Source organism: Mauremys mutica, chromosome 13 (genome assembly GCF_020497125.1).
Source record: "Mauremys mutica isolate MM-2020 ecotype Southern chromosome 13, ASM2049712v1, whole genome shotgun sequence".
Classification (NCBI taxonomy): Eukaryota; Metazoa; Chordata; order Testudines; family Geoemydidae; genus Mauremys; species Mauremys mutica.
The window spans coordinates 25412219-25431409 of NC_059084.1; the positions used below are offsets into that span (position 1 = coordinate 25412219).

At 41.9% G+C, this 19191-nt stretch overlaps 1 protein-coding gene across 2 annotated transcripts in view; it reads left to right on the top strand.

The window, feature by feature from the left end:
• The window catches only part of NCOA6 (nuclear receptor coactivator 6), a 76302-nt gene continuing 57111 nt past the window's right edge, over nt 1-19191 (top strand). For both annotated transcript variants that reach the window (XM_044986509.1, XM_044986510.1), the window contains exons 1-3: nt 1-138; nt 9755-9870; nt 18927-19073. The gene's annotated coding sequence lies outside the window, so the exon portion shown is untranslated. The remainder of the gene's footprint in view (nt 139-9754; nt 9871-18926; nt 19074-19191) is intronic.

Genomic DNA, 19191 nt, shown 5'->3' on the forward strand with positions numbered 1-19191 from the left:
GGCGGAGCTGCGGCCGGGCTGCCGTGGGTGTCCTGGGTGCTTGGCAGGGAGCGGGCCGACCCCCTCCCCTGGTGCGACGGGCCCAAGGTCGGGGCCTCAGCCCGCTGCCGGCCGCGGACACGGCGGAGGCTCCCCCAGGTGAGGGCGCGGCCGGGCCGCGGGGTCGGGGGCAGCAGGCCTGACAGGGCCGAGGGGGCGGAGGCGGGGCCGGGAGTGTCAGCGGGAGTGGGCCCGGCCCGAGGGGGCAGAGGCCGGGCACGGAGCGGGGCTGTGCCCGGAGAGCGGGGCCGGCTCGGGTGCCCAGGGCCCGGGAAATGGGGAGCGTGGGGCCGGGGGAGGGGGCCGAGGCCTGGCTCCGGGGGACTGGCCCCGCTCTTGCTGCCCGGGCCCGGGTAGCGGGGCTGGGCTGGGCTGGGCTCTCCCTTGGGCTTCACGCCTTGGGGGTGCCTCTTAGGTGGAGTAAAGGCGGGAATTTGTAAAGGAGCCTACGGGCGTTGGGCACCCTTCTCCTGGTGAATTTCAGTGGGGTTTGGGTGCCGAACGCCCGTAGGGTCCTTTGGAAGTCCCAGCATGTATAGAAACGGCAGGTCTGAGATGGGGCTGGCCCCCTGCACGATGCCCCAGCCGTGTCCACACCTGTGCTGTCATGGTGCTCCTGGCTCCCTGAACAAAGCTGGCTCAATTATTCACAGTTAACAGCTTGACCAGGTCTGACGCAGAGCCACCTGGGAGATGAGGACTTGTGTCGCTTTCCTAGCAGTCTCTGTATGTGGTTAACATAGCACTACAGTTTTGCAGCAAACTTGGTATGCTATGTTTGTGAATTGGTATGTGTCTTGTCAGTCTGTCTGCTGGCTTTCTTTCATCTGCAGTTTGTAATTGTGGACACCTTAAACTGGATCCATCACAGTTTAGTAGGGGAGTGTTCAATCTTGAATTGGCTAGACCTTTCATGTTCATATCATCACTTACACTTCAAAGAATGTAGCATTGCTGGGCTGGTACAGATTGTTCAACCCTCAAATCCAATATCCTGCCTTTAGTTGTGTCTGTGACACTGTCGCATATGGGCATTGGTAGATCCTGTAACTTTTCTTACTTGATACATTATCCTTCCTATTTCTAATTTCTGAACAAATGCAGGCAATATTTCATGCATTTATTGTAATTCTCTTTCAACCCTTTTAAAAATAAATTAATAGAGCAACTTTCTGTCCTCTTGTTGTGAGGTCTGCATTATTTTTAAAAACTTAACTGCTTTAAAACATGGTTAACTGTGTTAAGTGACCTGAGTATAGAAAATGGTGGGTTCTGGGTTTCTCTGATTTCATAGGGGTGTCCTGCCTGGCCAGTTGTATCCCTATACTGGTTATGACAAGTTTAATTTTAGTCCTGTGAGCCTTGTCTGGATTTTAAAGTTGCATATTGCAGATGCAAATACTTAGCATAACTTAATTTTTAAAGGTAAAATATCTGCGCTTCACCATTATAGAAAAGTCTGCATCTGTTGTCATAATGGTATTAAACCCGCATGAGCATTTTTCATTGTAGCTTTACAAAGGTGATATTAAGGTAGGCAGGACCCAAGCATCATTCTTCATCCTTCACAGATGGAGAAATTGGGTCACAAAGAGTGAAATGATCAAAAGTGGCCTCTAATTATGGAAACAGCAATTTCTGGGTGCCCAACTTTTGGTCATGTATGGTCTGTTTTTTTGGTTTTGTTTTCCAGAGGTGGTGAGCACTTTGAGCTCCCATGGACTTCATGTGGAGCTGTATGTGTCAACACCTCAGGAAAACGGTCGATGTTTCAAGTCAGGTACTCAAAATTTGTGGTTGCTTTTGATAATTTTGGGCTCATTCCCTCTACAGTTACACAATAGAGCTGGGAATAATACATGAATCTCATGACTCCTTAGGTTACTACCCTATCCATTGAACTGTATTGCTTCCTTTTAACATTAACTTAGAATGTCCTGGCTTTACCATGACATTTTTTTCATGGTAATTCTGTGATTCTAACTTTTGCTACTAAGGTCATATTTCATGGTTTCTGCACCATACTGTGGCTTCTGCTCACAGTCCCCCGTCAGCAGGCTTCAAACTTACCCTAGAGAGAGATCTGAAGTTGCTGCTTCTGTGGGCAGTAATGCTCTGTCTGACAAACTTGCCCCTCGGATGAACTTACAAGAGAGGAACTGCCTATGGTGGCCTTGCTGCTTATGTGGTAATCTTGCATTAATTAATAACAGTGGTAAATCTGATGGGTATAGTTATTTACTCCCTTAAAAACAAAACAAAACAAAAATCAAAACACCTAGGAAAGCCAGGCATTTCTAAACTAAGATTAAACTTTCAATGGCCTAAACACTTAACAATGTGGAACTGCACAGTTACATTTCAACAAACAACCTCAGTGCTGCCCTGGACACTGTCCATGTAAGATAAGTAAAAGTCTGAGTAAGACACTGAGTTGACACCACTAAACCCTGTATACCTTGAGTATGCATGTTTAAACATATTAAAACCAGTGTATTTTGTCAGTTCATTTATAGACCTTAAAAAGTCTGTAATATTAGACATCTTGTACTAGATCCACTGCATTTTAGGTAATGGTTTGAATCATAGTTGAGTTGTGTAGGTGTACTGGGATTGTGATGTGTGCAGCAGCAGGGAACCGAACTGTTGAGGATACCAAAGGGTTAATATGACTGTAAGATTCTGATATCAGTTGGTTGTATTTGGGAAAGTGGGATTGCACAGGTTGTTGGTGTGTATTTGAAGTACAGTAGGCAAGATGCTTTTGTTTCTGTCTTACCCCAGAGAGACTACATTATTTAGAAGCTAATTTGTAGTTATATAGGTTGTGCCCGTGGTGAATTTATATACATGCTAATATGTAGAACATTGGACAGTATTGTACTCAACACTGAAAATGAGTCTCATACCCCATTATACTGTGTGCAGGCATAAGGTTGTTTGATAACCTTTGGGAAGGTTGGGGGAAGACTGGCTTGAAACATACTAGACCTGATAAGCCTGAGGCCCATACAAAAGATGTCAATGAAGGCTCATCATCAATGTCCAGAGGGACAGCACCCTGCTGAGAAACCAAGCCTCCCACCTCCAGCTGCTGTCTAGATAGTAGGAGTGGCCAAGCATGTACATTTTTCATCTCTGCTTCACAGGGCACTGACTTCTCCTTCCAAGTGGTAACCTTTTCAGCTCTGTGATCTCTAGAGTAGCAATGCTTCTTGCAGAAGGTGTGTTTTGGCCAGTGCTCCTTGGTCTATGCTAGTTTATAATTACTTTTTTAGCTATAATCCAAGGTAGTGTGTTAAACTCGTGAAGCTCTAACTATTTTGGATCCTGACTACCTTTTAAAATCAGTTTCTCTCCTGGTGTGATACTGCTGGAAATCAGCCAAGATTCAGATTTAACAGGAGGGCTGGTGGCAGGTTTTTAAGGTGAGACCCTTGTCTCTTTAATTCCTTCCAACACATTGGTCCACCAGAGCTCAGTTTTTTAAATTTTATTATTTCAATGCGGACGCTATTACTAGTGTTGTTGTTGTTTTTGCAGGCCCCCCATCCTTTGCTCTGGGCATCCGTACAATTAAAATTGACAATATCCTACCTTAATCCAAAATAAGAAAAACATGCCAATTGCTAACTTCCTGGTTGCACCTAGCAGTAAATACATTTACAACAACAACAACAACAAATAAAGAAAAGAAAGGAAAATAGTGGAACATTGCAGTGTAACTGGAAGATTAATGCCTCTGAATGGACTTAGAGGGAGTTTGAGTGGAGGGGAATGCATGGATAACACCCTGGTAATAGCTGTCTCCTTTTTTATCATGAGGGAGCTCCAGATTAAGTGCCACAGTTTACTTCTATTGTGGCAGTATGACACAGGGAGGAGGGCAGTCTCTTATAACCAGGTGCCAACTTGTTTAGAGTTTAAGAAGTTAAAACTAACACCTGCTAGTATAATGTGCTTCTGCCATGACACTCCACTCAATAATTGAGCAGTTACAATATGCACCATCTTCAGTTTGATGTAGCCCCCCATGTAGGATGCTGTGAGGAGGAATTTGTGAAAGTGGGAGAGTTTGAGCAGAGCTGAACAGAGACAGAGGGAGTGTTTCCTTTTTTATACACATTTTGAGTATTAAGTGCAGCTCCCTGGTGTTGTTTTGGATTGAGTGCGCCCTATATTGATTTTGTTCAATCTGTGTGAATGTGAGGGAGGGGTACAGATATTTTTCACTCTGGCTACTAAATGTTGTGTAACTACAAGCCTTGGATATGCAATTTAAGATAATTGTAAATCAAATAATGTAAAAAAATAAATCCAACATTGTACTGGGCCCTCTGTGGGGACAGTACCTTTTGTATCACACTAATAGGCTTTGAAAAATTTTAAGCCTCCTTGCTCTTCACCCCCACTCCCTTTTCAGTCCTCTGAAACTTACCTCTGGTTGTTGGAAAAGAGAGAATTCTCATTCTCTTCCCTCCACTCAAGAGCTTCTTGACAGTTGTGCATTTGGAGCTTTCTGCTATGATGCTCCTTTCCTAATCTCTTGGCTGCAGTATAGGAAAATCTCTCTCTCTCTCTCTCTCTCTCTGTGTTTCTTTTGGTCCTCCCATGTGAATAGCTTCAGCGTTTGCCTCTCCTATGGGTGATAGGTTTCCTAGACAGTAGCAAAATGAAATTGACATGATTCTTCTCAGCTTCACTGCTGATCACAGGTTTCTTAATAGCACCAGTGACACTAAAAGGAGTCTTGCTAATTTCACTCTGCTTCTGTTTGACAAAGCTGAAGCAGCTGAAGACACTAGTGTTGTTTGCAGAATCAGGAACACATCAGTGTGTGGGCTCAGGTACAAAAAGATCTTAATTTTGAAGGTTAAAAATACATCTATTTAAAAATGATAGCTAGCATTGTGCAAAAATTGACATGCCTTCTTGTCAGGGAAAATTCTCTTAGTTGCTGCTGGCAATTGGATTTGTCAGCCTCATGCAGAGGCTTTGATGTTAAAATTGTTTGTAGTATCTTAATGCTGTATTTTCCTACTTTAAAACATGGACTATTTTAGAATTTCTGGACTTTTGCAGACTTGTTCAAAGAATACTTTAACAGCGAGGACAGCAGAATAAATTAGATTTGGAGTTCTTCAGCCAAGTTGTTCTTAGTAGTTGGCAAAAAAGCTTTCAGTTAAAACTTTTTTATTTCAAAACATGAATTCCTGGTCTGATTACACCCAAATTTTATAAATACTACCAAGACTTTTCTGGCAGAAGTAATTATGAGAACCTTGAGCCAAATCAGTTTAGTGGTGAGTAAAGTGACCTTTCAGTAGAAAGCTTGTCACAACATTGACTATGGACTGTCTCACCATAATTAAAAATTAGTTTCTTAGCTGCACTTGGAAAATCAAACTAAAGCACAGTTTATTATCAGAAAAATACACGTAATTTTAATTAACTGATTATTTCATTGTGTATGTTTAATGACTGTTTGAGTGTGCCTGTGTATCTTAATGAAATACTGCATTACTATAAAACTCTGGCTTTCTTCTGGTACAGAAAATTGAATTTATATTGTTTCCAAATGGAAATGTTCTCTTTCACATGACACTAACAATTTGGCTAATTGTAATTCACCATTCAGGTATTAAATTTTACAGGATGCCAGTTCCAAGAATAATGGTGACACTTTTAAAATTAATTTGTAACAAATTGGCAGGGTAGGGCAGCGGGGAATCTCCCTTTATTTGGATCTAACCTATGAAAATATTAATCTTTTTAGGTAACTGATTAGTTGCAATTGGAATTTGTTTCCAAAGTTAGGTCCTCTCTTCCTTATTCTTCAGTCATGCCTGGAGAGCTGATCAGTTGGCTTTATGTACAATAAAAGTTAGGATGTCTCCAGTGATGGAACTATGTCAAGGGACGTCATCTAGAACCACTCTTTTCAGTGAATTTCAATGAAGTTTATGGAATTTTAACAAATAAATACACCATGAAACATAATAAAATTCCATTAAAGCATATCAATATGCCTCATACCCAAGATCACCTACATTAGGGGTGGCCAACCTGCGCCTGAGAAGGAGCCAGAATTTACCAATGTACATTGCCAAAGAGCCACAGTAATATATCAGCAGCCCCCATTATCTCCCCCACGCACCTGCCGGCAGCCCCACTGATCAGTGCCTCCCCCTCCCTCCCTGTGCCTCCCACAGTGTGCAGGAGGCTCTGAGGGGGAGTAGGAGGAGCGAGGGCATAGTAGGCTCAGGGTAGGGGGCGGGAAGGGGTGAAGTGGGGACAGGGCCTGTGGCAGAGCCAGAGGTGGAGCAGTGAGCACCCCCCGGCACACTGGAAAGTTGGTGCCTGTAGCTCCAGCCCTATACAAGGAGCCGCATATTAACCTCGGAAGAGCCACATGTGGCTCCGGGGCCACAGATTGGCCACCCCTGACCTACTTCCTAACAAATTGTATTTTCATACGTTGTGGAAATATGGAAGAGATTTTTTTCAAAGGATTTTATTGTTTCAGCATTATGGGAAGAGCTGTTGGCTGAATAATATAAACAGTTAACAGTTCTCAAACCTGTTTAATATTTATTGCTACAAACTCTAAACATTATTATAATCTTAATTGTAGCCATTAACTTCTGGATGGTCTCCAAGAACTTATCTTTTCCTAATATTTTAAGTTAAGTATAGCCATGGTGGCTTATACCATTAATGCTAGGCATACGGGGGAAGTGTAAAACTTCCACTGTGGGAACTTCATACCAATTCACCTCAGCCTCTGCAGTTCACATAACAAATTCCTGGCAAGTGATCAGTTACATCTAATATTGATGTGTGTTAAAATCAACTACACTTCTCTCAAATGTGTATCATAATTCTACCTAAGATCTTTAAGGTTATTTCACTGTTTCACAATGTCTCTGGCCATCCCTCTTACCGCACTATTTGGAGAGAGAGACCAGTCTTTATGCATGTGACCTTCTATCTAAGCTGTTACTTAATCCTGGCTCTGTGTCCCCTTAGGTCAGGGATCAGGTTTTCTCTCTGCGGCACCCTCAGTAACCGATCCACGTTATAGTTCCAAGATCCGTTTCTTTTAGACTTAAATGGTTACTAAAATATTCTTTCATTTTACAGAAATAGAGAGAAAAATCATAAAATAACAATGTGCTAACAATGACTACTATGGAAAACAGTATTAGTCTGACCTTAAATTTAGCTACAGAACATTGAAATCTTACATACAGGATAACCCTCTTTCAACCAAAAGCCATTTGTTTCTGCCTGTCAGTTTGATATCCAGACATAGGTTTAGAGATGTCTGTCTGTCCTAATGTAACTGGAGACGCTGTTGATTTTTGCCACTCAAGTCTTAATTTGTGTTTGACAGCCCTAGATGTAATGTTAAACAATTAAAAAAAATAATTGCGATTAATTTCACAATTAAAAAAATTAATCGCGATTAATCACACTTAATAATGGAATGCCATTTATTTACATATTTTTGGATGTTTTCTACATTTTCAATTATCTTGATTTAAATTACAAGACAGAATACAAAGTGTACAGTGCTCACTTTATATTTATTTCTGATTACAAATATTCGCATTGTAAAAAACAAAATAAATTGTATTTTTCAATTCACCTAATACAAGTACTGTAGTGCAATTTATTTATCATGAAAGTTGAACTTACAAATGTAAAATTATGTACAAAAAATTACTTCATTCAAAAATAAAACAATGCAAAACTTTAGCACCCACTCAGTCCTATTTCTTGTTCAGCCAATCGCTCAGACAAACAAGTTTGTTTACATTTGCAGGAGACGATGTTGCCCACTTCTTCTTTATAATGTCACGTGAAAGTGAGAACAGGCATTCATATGGCCCTGTTGTAGCCGGCGTCACAAGATATTTACATGCCAGATGCGCTGAAGATTCATATGTCCCTTCATGTTTCAACCACCATTCCAGAGGACATGCGTCCATGCTGATGACAGGTTCTTCTCGATAACAATCCAAAGCAGTGTGGACCAATGCATGTTCATTTTCGTCATCTGAGTCAGATGCCACCAGCAGAAGGTTGATTTCTTTTTTGGTGGTTTGGGTTCTGTAGTTTCTGATTGGAGTGTTGCTCTTTTAAGACTTTTGAAAGCATGCTGCACACCTCATACCTCTCAAACTTTGGAAGGCACTTCAGATTCTTAAACCTTGGGTTGAGTGCTGTAGCTATCTTTAGAAATCACACATTGGTACCTTCTTTGCATTTTGTCAGATCTGCAGCAAAAGTGTTCTTAAAATGAACAATGTGTACTGAGTCATCATCCGAGACTACTATAACATGAGATCTATGGCAGAATGTGGGTAAAATACAGCCGGAGACATAGAATTCTCCTCCAAGGAGTTCAGTCACAAATTTAATTAATGCATTTTTTTTTAACGAGCGTCATCAGCATGGAAGCATGTCCTCTGAAACATGATGGGGCATATGAAGGTTTAGCATATCTGGCACATAAATACCTTGCAATGCCAGCTACAAAAGTGCCATGTGAATGCCTGTTCTCACTTTCTGGTGGCATTGTAAATAAGAAGTGGGCAGCATTATCTCCTGTAAATGTAAACAAACTTGTTTGTCTGAGCAATTGCCTGAACAAGAAGTAGGACTGAGTGGACTTGTAGGTGCTGAAGTTTTGCATTGTTTGTTTTTGAGTGTAGTTATGTAATGCAAAAAAAAATCAACATTTGTAAGTTCAACTTTCATGATAAAAAGGTTGCACTACATTACCTGTATGAGGTGAGTTGAAAAATATGGTTTCTTTTATCATTTTACAGTGCAAATATTTGTAATAAAAAATAGTATAGAGTGAGTAGTGTATACTTTGCATTCTGTGTTGTAACTAAAATCTAAAAAAATTTCAATTGGTATTCTGTTGTTTAACAGTGTGATTAAAACTGTGATTAATCATGATTAATGTTTTTTAATTAATCGTGTGAGTTAACTGTAATTAATCAACAGCCCTAATACCTTTTTGGTCTGGGAGGTGATGTAACTTCTTCTGCAGTGTTTTTTGACTAATTTTTCTAAATATGCAGGGCTTGAAAAATTTACTAGACATCTACCAGAGGGAGCGCTCAAAGGTGCATGTGAAAGATAGGGAGGGAGACCAGAGCTCCACTAGCGAATTCCAAGGGCAGTGTTCTGGTGAGATTCCTATCTCCCTGCCACCAGCTGCTGGGAAGGAGACAGTGATGGGTTTTCTGCTTTGGTGGTATCTCTGGATCCTGTTTTGTATTGGTATCTGGCTAGTAGATGTCATATAAACTTGAAGCTCCACCTTTCTGAGCTTTTAGTCTCTTCTTACCTCTTCCCGAGTTTCTGTTTTTGGGGTCATCCTCCCGAGTGAGCAACTCCAGAGGAACAGTAGAGGCAGGCACAGAATTTTCCTAGAGAATGTCCTGAAATTGATCCAATACTGAGTTTCAGTTTTTATGGCTTGTAACTATTTATATTCTAATATCAGCACAATAATTATGTACCTACCACCTACAAAATACTTTGTATTATAAATACAAGTGGTAACAGTTTTGGTTTTTTCACCAAAATGTTTGTGTTTTATTATTTAAATTTTTTTTTCCCACTGAAAACACTGACTATTTTGGCATAGATTTGTATCACATAGAGGACTACTTTTGTTTTGTTTTTCTTTCAGGGTTTTCACTTGAGCACTGCTGGAGGATACTTTGTTTAAAAATGCTTACTAGTCTGGGGTTAACAAAGAGCTGCATAAATGGCATAAATTAAGGAAGTCTCGGGGGGATCATCTTGGTAAGTAAAAGAGTATGTGTGGCTTTTGGAGGTCTCCTGTTTTCCATTCTTAAAAAAACAACAACCTCATTTCAACTCAATTGCCCTTGGTCACAGTGACTTCATTTTTAAAGTGGACGTCAGGAATCTGCTCTCTCTGGAGCTGGTTTTTCGGTCTGCCACATAGGGTTACTAGTGATCAACATGAAGTATGTACCTGTACACTCCTTTCAGTCAGAAGGGTTGTGCTGCTTGCATGATGTTCCCAGTCCCTGTTGCCATGGGGAGCAAAGGTCAGAGCTCAGTAAGTAACAGTTTATATAGATTACTGAAACGAAACACCCATTAACATTTTTTCCTAAAGTGAAATCTAGTATATATTTGAGTTTATTTCTTTTCAGGGATTTTTATGCATTATAACATTGGTTCCTCATAGCCTCTGCTTTCTGTGCATGCAATGTTAATACACAGCAGACTGCAGTTTGCTTTTTCAAAGTTTTTACAGGACTTGTGCCAAAAATGATGCAATATGGCAAAAGTTTTAATAGATTAGGTGTTTTATAACACTGTGGATAGATGCCTGGAACAAAGTTGTACAATGTGGTCATGGACACTCAGTGCTATGGACCTCTGTTGTCTAAGTGTCATGATGGTGGTGTGTTTTGTAGACTTAGGTAGTGAGGGTGGGGCTCAGGAAGGAACTTGGGCATTACAACGCTGAGTATCACAGCGCGTAACTTTTACAACTTTTAGGTGTCTCGAGTATAATAGGAACAACAGTGCAATCCACAAAATCTGAGTTAGGCACCTAGGCTTCCTATGCAATGAAAGGGGAGAGAGAGGCATTTTAGAATGTGATCCAAAAAAGTCAGTTTACAGGGTGGTGAGCTGCCTAAGCTAGCCAATGGGAGGTACTGACAATGGGGTGTGTGCTAAGCCCCCTCCCTCTCTCAGATATAGGCAACTCCCTGCTGTCAGGCTTCCATGCTTATCTCTCTTTAGCAATCCACAAGTGAGAACCCCTCTCCTGGAATCAGGCAGCTTAGGGGGCCTAAATAGTTTCTTGCAGGAATGAGTTAGGCGCCTGCCTCAATCCACAGAAATCCTCCAGAAGAGTAGGAGGAAGTGGTGGTGGTACCCACTTTCTAACTTTTTAGGCCAGTGGCTAGAGCACCCACCTGGGATATCTGAGACCCAGGATCAAGTTTCTCCTCCCTGCTGGGGGAGAAAATTGAACAGGGGTCTCCTACCGCTCAAGAGAGTGTTCTAACTACTGAGCTGTGAGATACTCTGATGTGGGGCTCCCTCAATCTCTCCTGTTGGAGCTGTTCCATTGTGGATAAATAATGAAAGAGTGATTGGAGGAAGAGGAGTGGACCCTGGGTCTCCTACCTCCCATGTGGGTGCCCTAATCACTGGACTACAGTCTCTGGCCCAGTAACTGTTTACACATTTATCCTCAGTGGAACAGTCATTTTCTTTCTCTTTCCAACAGGATTACATTAATGCAAACCAGGTACCTTTTAGTTTGCGTGAGTAGTGTCCACATGCGGCAGTTAGCGCACAACCCTTTAGTGCCCTCTGCAACTCACACCCCATAGTCCGCACTGTGGTACAGTGTAGATGTAGTCTTAGAACACAATCCAAATGTAAAGAAAAGCTCAAAACGCCCATTCAGCATGATCAAAGGCTTTCATTGTCAAGTGAAACAATGCCTGTGATCCTTTCAGATTTAGTAAACTATATTATATTAGCACCTGTGAAGGGTTATGTCTACTGTGCTTCTAATTTTAACTAGGGCTTTCGATTAATTGCAGTTAACTCATGCGATTTAACTCAAAAAAATTAATCGTGATAAAAAAATTAATTGCTATTAATCGCAGTTTTAATTACACTGTTAAACGATAGTATACCAATTGAAATTTATTAGATATTTTGGATGTTTTTCTACATTTTTCAAATATATTGATTTCAGTTACAACACAGAATACGGAGTGTACACTGCTCACTCTATATTATTTTTTATTACAAATATTGGCACTGTAAAATGATAAACCAAAGAAACAGTATTTTTTCAATTCACCTCATATAAGTACTGTAGTTCAGTCTCTTTATCATTAAGTTGAACTTACAAATGTTGACTTTTTGTGTGCTACAAAACTACACTCAAAAACAAAACAATGCAAAACTTCAGCTCCTACAAGTCCACTCAGTCCTACTTCTTGTTCAGCCAGTCGCTCAGACAAACAAGTGTGTTTACGTTTATGGGAAATAATACTGCTCACTTCTTGTTAACAATATCACCAGAAAGTGAGAACGGATGTTCACGTGCGACTTTTGGAGCTGGCATTGCAAGGTATTTATGTGCCAGATATGCTAAACATTCATATGCCCCTTCATTCTTTGGCTACCATTCCAGAGGACATGCTTCCATGCTGATAATGCTTGTGGTTTTTTTTTAAGTGTTAATTAAATTTGTGACTGAACTCTTTGCGGGAGAATTGTACGTCTCCGGCTGTGTTTTACCCACATTCTGCCATATAGTTCATGTTATAGCAGTCTCAGGTGATGACTCAGCACATGTTAATTTTAAGAACACTTTTGCTGCAAATTTGACAAATGCGAAGAAGATACCAATATGAGATTTCTAAAGATAGCTACAGCACTTGACCCAAGTTTAAGAATCTGAAATGCCTTCCAAAATCTGAAAGAGATTAAGTGTGCAGCATGCTTTCAGAAATCTTAAAAGAGCAGCATTCTCATGCGTAAACTATAGAACCTGAACCACCAAAAAAGAAAATCAACCTTCTGCTGGTGGCATCTGACTCAGATGATGAAAATGAACATGCGTCGGTCCGCATTGCTTTGGATTGTTATTGAGCAGAACCTGTCATCAGCATGGATGCATATCCTCTGGAGTGGTGGTTGAAGCATGAAGGGGCATATGACTCTTTAGCGCATCTGGCATGTAAATATCTTGTGATGCCTGCTACAACAGTGTCATGAGAACACACGTTCTCACTTTCAGGTGACACTGTGAGCAAGAAGCGGGCAGGATTATTTTCTGCAAATGTAAACAAACTTGTTTGTCTGAGCGATTGGCTGAACAAGAAGTAGAACTGAGTGGATTTGTAGGCTCTAAAGTTTTACGTTGTTTTGTTTTTGAATGCAGGTTTTTTTGTACATAATTCTACATTTGTAAGTTCAGCTTTCATGATAAAGAGATCGCACTACTGTACTTGTGTTAGGTGAATTGAAATACTATTTCTTTTGTTTTTTATAGTGCAAATATATGTAATAAAAATATAAAATGAGCTCTCTACACTTTGTATTCTATTATTGAAATAAATATATTTGAAAATGTAGAAAACATCCAAAAATATTTAAATAAATGGTATTCTGTTGTTGTTTAACAGTGCAATTAATCACAATTTTTTTAATCGCTTGATGCTCCTAATTTTAACAAATCTTTAACAAAGCATATTAAGATCAGGATGATGGATCAGGGCTGCCCAGAGTGGGGGGGGAAGTGGGGCAATTTGCTCCAGGCTCTGGGCTCCGCAGGGGCCCCCAAGAGAACGGCTGAGGCTCCCGTCCCGACCCCGCCCCTCTCCCGGAGCCTCAGCACATCCAGGAGCTTCCCTGAACAGCTGCAGCGTGTCTCCGGCGGGGCCTGAGCTCCTCCCCTCTCAGAGCCTTGTGGTAAGGGGGCGGGGCTGCAAGCTCCAGCGGGGCCTGAGCTCCGCCCTGCTCAGAGCCACATGGTAAGGGGGTGGGGCTGGGAGCTCAGGCCCTGTTGGAGCTCTCAGCCCTGCCCCCTTACCACGAGGCTCTGAGAGGGGAGGAGCTCAGGCCCCGCCAGAGGCAAGCTGCACTGCTATTCAGGGACGCTCCTGGATGCGACGCGCTGAGGCTCTGGGTGATAGGGGGAGCCGGGGGTAAGAGGCTGGGGCCGGGGCCAGGGGGGTTGGATAAGGGGCAGGGAGTCCCGGGGACAGTCAGGGGACAGGGAGGGGGCAGAGGTTGGGGGGGTGGTCAGGGGACAGGGAACAGGGGAGTTGGATTGTGGGTGTTCCGGGGGTCTGTCAGGACTCAGCGGCGGGGTGGATAGGGGTCGGGGCAGTCAGGGGACAGGGAGCAGGGGTGGGGTCCCGGGGTGGTGATGGGGTGAGGGTCTCTGGGGGATGGTGAGGGGGCAAGGAGCAGGATGGGTCAGGGATTCTGCGGGGGGTGGGCAGTTGGGCAGGAAGTGGGTGGGGGTCAGATAGGGGGCAGGGCCAGGCTGTTTGGAAGGCACAGCCTTCCCTACCCTAAAACTCATTCAGCAGTTTGGGGCTTGCAGAAGAGCAAGCTGTTAGCTTTTCCATTAGGGCTACCATCCCTTTCACTTCTCAAATGCCAAATTATAGTCTATATTTAATTTCAGTGCCATAGAGAGATTCATGTCAGGGGAGGGTAGCTTCATTTAAAATTAGCCACTGGGGGAGGATCACATGAGAAAAGCAATATCCTACACCACCCACCTCCTTCCCAACCCTACCAAGGGAGACCCCCCCCCCTTCCCCTGCATTCCCTGAGGCTTCAGAGGGGTTAATTCAGTGGTTCTCAAACTTTTGTCCTGGTGACCCCTTTCACATAGCAAACCTCTGAGTGCGACACCCCCAACCCCCTTATAAATTGAAAACACTTTTTAAAATATATTTAACACTATTATAAATGCTGGAGGCAAAGCGGGGTTTGAGGTGGGGGCTGACAGCTCGTGACCCCCCAGTAATAATCTCGTGACCCCCTGAGGGGTCCTGACCCCCAGTTTGAGAACCCCTGGGTTAATTTAATTTTAGCACCCTGTGTCCATTCACATGCATGTGCTATTTTGAGCATTTCAGTTTTCACAACATAGGCTCATCCCAGATTCTGGAACAAGCTCAAATGCTCAGTTCGTGGAGTATGTACATAAGCTATACTAAAGACAAACCCACAGTAATCGTCTCCAGTTTGTGAGGGACCCCATGGAGCCAGTCTCTAGGAAACAGATAAATGCATGGAAGTTAAGTCCATTAATGGCTGTTAGCCAGGATGGGTAAGGAATGGTGTCCCTAGCCTCTGTTTGTCAGAGGGTGGAGATGGATGGCAGGAGAGAGATCACTTGATCATTACCTGTTAGGTTTACTTCCTCTGGGGTACTTGGCATTGGCCATTGTTGGTAGACAGGATACTGGGCTGGATGGACCTTTGGTTTGACCCAGTATGGCTGTTCTTATGTTCTAAGCTAAATGAACCCAAAGTTATGGAGACAGATATGAGTCAAAGAAGCCAGCAGAGTATCAGAAACCTGGAAAAATCTCTGACTGGATGGGCTCAGGCATTTGGTCACAAGCTGAGGTGGTTCAAAAGTTTTGGATTTTTTTTTAAGCAGAATTTTTTTATTGTTTCTTTAAACAATCAAACACAGCAAGCAGCAAATATTTGGCCATACACTTCTGAAACCCCAAACCATATTCAGGTTTTGGCAGACTAATTTCAGCTTTTCAATTAAAAAAAAAAACACAACAAATTTTGAAGGAAAGCAGACATTGTCCGTGATTTTTTTTCTGCTTTTTAAAAACCCCTGGTTTTCGATCCAAAAAAAGTTTTGATGGAAAATATTTGTCCAACCCTTTTAATGAGCTTTAGTGCCTTTTAGCACTAACTGATGCTGAGAACCAGTGATACCTTGTAAAGAAGTTTTCTTAAAACTGGGTTTGTGCCGAGATGCGGAAGGTTTATTTTTCCCAGGGCTGCCCATGGAGGGCAGCAAGTGAGGCAATTTACCTGGGCCCCGGAGGGGCCCTCATGAGAATATAGTATTGCAATTTTTTTTATGGAAGGGGCCCCCAAAATTGCTTTGCCCCAGGCCCCCTGAATCCTCTGGGCGGCCCTGTGATGGATTGCAATTTGAGCTGCAGCATTCTTCTGAATATTCTAATATCACAATTTAAAAGGGCCATGGGTCTGTTTGACCCATAGTCTGTGAAAGATATAATGGGAGAGATTGAAACAGAAATCACAGGATTAAAGAGCTATTTAGAATAGAATGAGTTCTGTATGTTGTATAATACTGACTGAACACCACCACACTTTTACTGCCACATCATTGTAATTACCTCCAACACCTCTTCCTGTTTGCCTATTGAAAGAGATTTGCAAAGAAGGAACATTGGGGTTTTGCCTTTATTTTATTTATTTGCTTCTTCATGAGTACTAAGAAGGCTTGAAAGTTTTTTTTTTTTTTTTTAAACGCTTTCCTTTTTCTTCTTCTATCGCAATATCATGTCTGACTTTCCTGCTGGAGGTGAAGAGAAGTGTAGTGGGGCTTTCTCAAGTCTTAATGTAAGGCAGGTGTACTGAATTCTAGAGATCTTTTCCCCCAGAAGTTTATTCAGGCATTTAGTCAGTTTAATAGGTGTAAATAAAACAAAAAACACAGTTTTAAACAGTAACTAAAAATCTCTTCTCTTAATTGCTCAGGGTTTGGTTTCCTCACTCCTTTAATACTTGAGTTGTCATCCTACTGGTCCTCAGCATTTGATTGTCTGTCTATAGAGTCTTCCAGGAAGAATAGTATAAACAAGACCTGCATATGTGTGCATATTGTAACACACACACTCCTATATTGAAATAACATTAAGTTTGCAAAGTTAAGAAATGGTAGACCCACAGTTGCCTGTGCATTCTTAATTCAGTTCTCTTGGGAGTATGCATTGTGATAAAGTCTTTAATTACATGATCATATAGCCCCCTGCCTCATTCAGTGCATAGGATGGGCCTGCTCTGGGGATGAATCAAGGTTCTTTAGTGAAAGAGGATGTCGTCTTTAGGCCTCCTGCTTTGTTTGCTGCAGAAGCTGAAAGATGCGTAGCAAATGAAGTAGGGGACTGCAGGAAGAGAGAGGATGGTCTCATGGTTGCAGCAGTTAAACGCTGCCTTAGAGAACTGGATTCTATTCCTGCCTCTACCAGAGTTCCTATGTGATTCCAGTTAAAGCAGACTTTTCACAAGTGGGCACTGTATGTGTATTCCTCATTTTCTGAGTGCCTGACTTACACATTCAGCTGCAACTGAAGTCAGTGGGAGCTGTTCTTTGACCATACATAATGCTGAGTATTCTGAAAAGTCAGATCCTAACTGAGCGCTCAAAATTAGTTGACATTATGACATTAATTGATCTGTGCCTCAGTTCCTTATCTGTAACTCACTTCACGAGGGTGTTGTGAAAATAAATTCATTAATGTTTGTGAAGCACTCTGGTACTGGAGTGATGAGCACCATGGAAAAGCCCATGAAGACGTTAATCATTCTGTTTTCAGAACAAGGTTTCACTGAACACCATCAATCCTGTGCAGTGAATGAGGCAGAGGTCCTACAGTAAAATTAGTATGCGATTATGTAATTAAAGATTGCATTTTAATGTATCCACACAAAGGGCATGAACCAAGGTACAGTCTTGGCAGTCCGAACTTCTGCCAAGTTCTACAATTCTGGCAGTCCTAACTTCTGAGTGCTGGACTTAACAGCTTTAACAGTTTATTGGCATACTTTTTGTGTGTATTTTAAATATATACATAATATATATAAAGTGGAAGTCCAAGCTCATCTTATGTTTTTAGAAAGCTTTTCCAGATGGTGGTGGGTTTTTCTTTCCTTTTTAAGGAAGGGGTCAACTCATTCCCCCCCCCCTTTTTTTTTTTTGAGGTTGGGGAAGGAAATGACCTTTAAGCTCTGCCCTGTGGTTTTCATGCAGGGTAAAGGACTGGATTGCTACCAAAAACTGATATATATCCCAACCTGAAGACTGCGGTTCTGAGCTATAAAGGTTTTGATAGACGCTTCTGAATATCATATTAACCTTGAAATTGTATGTTCCTTACAATCCTGTCTATGTTAGGAAATTTCATCTGTTGCTGACAATGACTTTCAGGAATTGAGTCCTCTTAACTGGTCAAAGCACATTAGAAGAGTATGATTTGTCAAGTGCGGTAATGTGCTGCGTGGTAACTGCTCCATGTAGAACTTGCTGGTGTGATCTAGGTACCTTTTAGTTTGCGCCAACACGGTCTGTCGAGGACAGTCAGAGCTTGGCATATTAAAGCAATTTACAAATCACACCCCTCTAATGAGCTTTACCTTGCCATTTAGACAACCTCTTAGATTACTATTGTGACCTAACTGTATCCCAGTAGGGTTTATTGCTGGTGCTACAAATTCCACAAAATAAAAATATCAGGAACATTTAACAAGAATTAGTAGAATGTCAGCCACCCAAAACCAGGCATTAAGGACCCACATAGGTTCTAGTTCTGTCAGGAATCCGAAGATCTTTGCCAAATCCACATATGTATATTGTAGTTTTAAAGAAGGATGGTTCAAGTTTAACCTGCTCATAGATCAGCGTAGCTAGCCAAAGGGTAAGCTTTGTTGGGAAAGAAGATGATTGTGGACTTCCGTTCGCTATGTCTTTTGCTATGACTCCTGGGTAAAGGAGTACATATTGCCTTTTGGAATCCCGAGATTGCCTTTGGCTTGGTTAAAACCTTGCCATTTCATTCTATCGCCATATGAAAAATATTGGAGAGCTAACTATTTAGGGAATGTTTTAAAATTTTACAATTTCCTGGCACTGTCTAATCACAAGCATTTTGTCTGCAAAGTAATGCATAGGGATCAATAGTAGGTGCTCTCCTTTTTCTGGTACTGGGATGACATGCTCAGGGTTTAACTGATTGCCATATTTGGGGTCGGGAAGGAATTTTCCTCCAGGGCAGATTGGCAGAGGCCTTGGAGGTTTTTCGCCTTCCTCTGCAGCGTGGGGCATGAGTCACTTGCTGGAGGATTCTCTGCAGCTTGAGGTCTTCAAACCACAATTTGAAGACTTCAATAACTCAGACATAGGTTAGGGGTTTGTTATAGAAGTGGATGGGTAGGATTCTGTGGCCTGCGTTGTGCAGGAGGTCAGACTAGATGATCATAATGGTCCCTTCTGACCTTAGAGTCTATGAGTCTATGACAGTGAATTGATTTTTAACTGGTTACCGTTACAGGTCAACTTGAGTACTTCAAGTTCTGAAGAATTCTGTGAACCAACTCCCTTGAGTTTTCTCTGGCAGACCAACAATCCTGATATTATGATGGCTACGATTTTCAAGATCAGCTTGTTTGTCTTGCAGTCCCTGATATTGGGTTGCCTGGTGGGTTGTTTATTTTCTTGTTGGCAGCCTCTGTGTGCTTTCAATGGTGACAGTGAAAAAGTTGGCTCCTTTATTCTGTCTGTATTCTTTGTGACTTTAGCAGCCAGGGTTTCAAAGA